At 41.7% G+C, this 3,818-nt stretch overlaps 1 protein-coding gene across 2 annotated transcripts in view; it reads right to left on the reverse strand.

Moving 5' to 3' along the window:
- The window catches only part of TRIQK (triple QxxK/R motif containing), a 61,124-nt gene extending 60,936 nt beyond the window's left edge, over nucleotides 1-188 (reverse strand). Inside the window, exon 1 of one of the 2 annotated variants that reach the window (XM_042036017.1) lies at nucleotides 83-188. The gene's annotated coding sequence lies outside the window, so the exon portion shown is untranslated. The remainder of the gene's footprint in view (nucleotides 1-82) is intronic. The other variant, XM_042036016.1, reaches the window with a different exon arrangement.
- Between the last annotated feature and the right edge of the window lie 3,630 nt (nucleotides 189-3,818).

Below are 3,818 nucleotides of genomic sequence, written 5' to 3' on the forward strand. Positions count from 1 at the left end.
CGGGAGGGGCGGGGGCCGGGGCAGCGCCCGCTCGGGCCCGGCGGCCGCGGCCTCTCGCCCACCCCGGGACGCGGCGCGGTACCTCGGGCCGAGCGGCAGAGCTCCGCCTCCTCCCTCCTCTCTCGGCGGGGAGACTTCCTGTGCTAGCGGGGCTCCCGCCACCTCCTGCCCGAGCGTCCCCGCCTCCCGGTCCCGCCCGCTCTGCCCCAGCCCCGCGGTACTTGCGGTGGCGAGGTGGCTCCCGCCCGTCTATGGCCCTCGGGTGTGCAGCAGGGTTTCTCGGGGATGATGCTTTGGGGGAGGCTGAAGGCCACGGAGTGTTTCAACATAGCTCACTCACCCTCCGCTCATTTTTTACCACTGTATTTCTTGCCTGTTTCAGAAATGTCGCTCCAGACTCATAGAGCAAAAAGCACGTCGTAGAATCACAGGATGGTTGGGGGTTGGGAGGGACCGTAAAGATCATCTAGTTGCAGCACCCCATCATCCTCACTCATCACAAGGCCACTTCAGTGGGAACTTTAAAAGTCATGAAAAAAAACACATGGCAAATTACGAACAGGGAATTTTTTGGCTATCTTGAGGCGGTGCTGGGTCTTCTACAACAGATAATTCCTTCACTTCTGTGCAAGAAGCAAGCCACTGACTCTCGGAACAGCTTACTGATTAGTATTGCAAGTGCATGCTTTGGTTCCTGCAAAATGGCACTTGATAACCAAGTGTAACACTCCCTTATAAAGAAAGATACACAGAAAGAGAAATATTTGCATTTGTTTACCTCTGCAACTTTGGAAGTGAAAACCATACCCAGCTGAACTTTCCCATCTTTCTAGATGACATGCATATAAAATGGAGAATAAGCCTGCAGAGAAGTTGATTAATCAGAGTTTGTGTCTTGCATGCATACCAAACCAGGGTTTTCTCCAGTCATTTCTATAGCAAGCTTAATAGATGCTTCAAATGATACAGAAGGATAACCTATCCTGATTTTGTGTGATGAGACAAAATGCTTTTTTTGTATCCTTTCATTTTGCCAAGAAATCTCACACTAAGGATATTTAGCTGCTTTGAATGTGGCAGGTCACTAGACACGACCTTACATTTTCTTCCCAAGAAATCTTATGCCCCTCTGGAACTGGAGTTACTACAACCACTGTGGGCACCTCCTCTGATTTTTCTAACTTCTCTGTTCAGAATTTTCAACAATAATTTTATTTCATTTGTAAGCCTAATGGTAGGGCAGGAATCATATACATGTCGAATATTTTAATACTTCATTTTGGTCCTTTGATTGGTTTAATATGATTAAGTTAAACCCAAGTCATGATTATGCTCATGGATATTTAAATATAGTATTATGTAAAAAAACAGCAATCACATTCAAATAGATGTTACATGTGATTTTTGACTGTGGAATCACAACCAAAAAAATCCCATAAAGAAATATCAGAAGCAGTGTTCTTGGCTACATTATTTTGTATTATCTGTCCTAGTAGCAAAATACTTCTGGTTCTAGTTCAGTTTCACCTAATTTGACCTAATCACAAGATCCATTTCACTGCTGAGTTGTTCTTCTAAGTGATAAACCAGCGTATGCACAGCAGCCTCAATACTTAATCTGTAAAGAAGCCATAAGGAATTATGACTTCGTGAAAAAGAGCTCTATGAGCACTGAGATGTTTTCACCATTTTAGTTTCACTGTTTCATGTTTTCATTCTTAATCCTCATTTTATGGGAAAATTGTTTGTTTCCCACTGCATTTTTTTTTCTGCAAGAAGGGATTCACACTGGTCAAAATGGAATGGTCAGAAAGGCAGTTGACATTTAGATGATGAAGTGCTACTGACAAGCTTGCTGCGTGTTGTGGGATAAGAAGCAGCCTGGCTGGAGTGTATGTGTTCTAGGATATATTTTATGTGTTTCTTACAGGTATAAATAGAGGAGAGGTACCATTACTATTATGTGACTGTAACTGAAATGTATGTCAGTCAGAGAGGGATTTTTGTTGATCTTGCCACACCCATCAGTTTTCTGTCATATCCCTGGATCAGTTTAGTGTAAAACTAAATGTATTTTTAAATTACATAGCTTTATCTCACAATTTTTTAAAGTAAATGTATCACCCATTGTTTTCATTGACTGTCTTTTCCTGGTTTTTCTCCTGTTTTCATTCTTTCACAAGCTCTTCAGCTTCTTCTGACAATTTGACAAGAATCTGTCCCTTTTTGTTCTCATCATGTGCAATGATTTTTAAGTTTATGATTTATGAAACTTTTTTTAACAGAAGTGTAGTTAAGCCCATTGAAATAGGTTTCCTTTTTTATTTATCTTTTGCAAAGCTCCAAGAAGCAGTTCCTGAGCTTTTAGAGCTTAGTTAGTTTAGGTAAAAGGTTGGGAAATATTGCTCAGTGTCTTTGTTCCAGCTTGACAACACAGATTAAATTAACATACAGAAAACTATCTCCCCAAAGTGCAGCAACTTGTCTACTGTCTAACCTGATGTCTCCTCATGTACTCTAACCACCAAGTTAAGCTCAAAGATGTGAAACAATGTTCTTGATTATTTTTATTCTATTAATTTTGCTATCACCAAGTAAGCGTTCTGTCCCATCTCTTACCCTGAACTGTAGCCTGAGTGTTGCAAATAAAACAGCTATTTGATTGGGTCTACTATTCAGACTAACATTGAAACTTTCAGGTAATACTTTACTTCATAACTTCTAAAAGGTACAATATCCCCCATCTAACCACAAAGCTAAAACACTCTTCATGCTCCTGTCACTTCCGAACAATGTAATTTCTGGTGGCTTTGACAGATACAGTCTTGCTCTTCTCATATCCAACCAGAACTGCTACTGAAAGAAATAATCGCCTTAGCTCATCCCTTTATCCATGTCATTCCTCACTTTGCATCTCTCCAATGTCTCCCATCTCTATGCTGGCTCTGTACACACTTTGTCTTCGTTTTCAAATCCTTTATTCCTGTCCTGTCTTGTTGTCACTTAGCTTTTATATGTCATTGCTTGCCTCTGCCTAATAAAGAATTCTGGTTCCACTACTGGTTGTTTTTTTTTTTTTTATACAAACCCTGTTTTGCTTTCCCCACGTCACTCTTTCTCTCAAATCCATCTAAAAGAGAGGTACAGCAGGATTAGCTCCTGTTACTTATGCTGCTGTTGTGCTGTGCCTACTCCTATCATGCTTCTCCCGTACTTAGTAGTTCTGCCTGTTAGCTCATGTCTAGTCTTGTATTTCAGTTCCAAGTTCTACAGCACAGATACCTTCCTCTTGCTATGTTAGGTTGGTAGTTGACACCACTGTCCCTAAAATCAGGCATTCCTAAAATCCCTGCAGCATGGCTCCCAACAACTGTCCTTACCCATGCTTCTTGCGGGGTAGAAGGGTTGTGGAGCCTATCCTCTCTCCTTCCAGCCTTCCAGCTGAAAATCTCAACATGATGTCAGTCATGATAGATGGTGCATTTTGTGACACAGCCAGCCTGCCATTAGGACAAACTCATTTCACTGAACCATCTGATGGTAATGACTTTCAGTGACAGACTGACCTAGGCTGGCTCAAGTCAGCATGCTGGAGGTGAAAGGCTTCATATTCCATTACCAGGACTCTGAGCCATCAAGTCTGCTCCATCCCACCCCCTACTTAATCTGTATTGATAGACTTGGTAGCATTTTCCTAACTGCCCTCATCCATACAGATGTCTGCTGTTGTTTTGTTGATGCGGTCAATCAATACTACATTAAATGTTACCTTCAGTTTACCCTTAATTGTCTAAAGTAGCTGTGGTGTTTTCATTATT

This window comes from Corvus kubaryi, unplaced genomic scaffold (genome assembly GCF_017639235.1).
Source record: "Corvus kubaryi isolate FWS band 111438036 unplaced genomic scaffold, C.kubaryi_AGA036_p1.0 37385, whole genome shotgun sequence".
Lineage (NCBI taxonomy): Eukaryota > Metazoa > Chordata > Aves > Passeriformes > Corvidae > Corvus > Corvus kubaryi.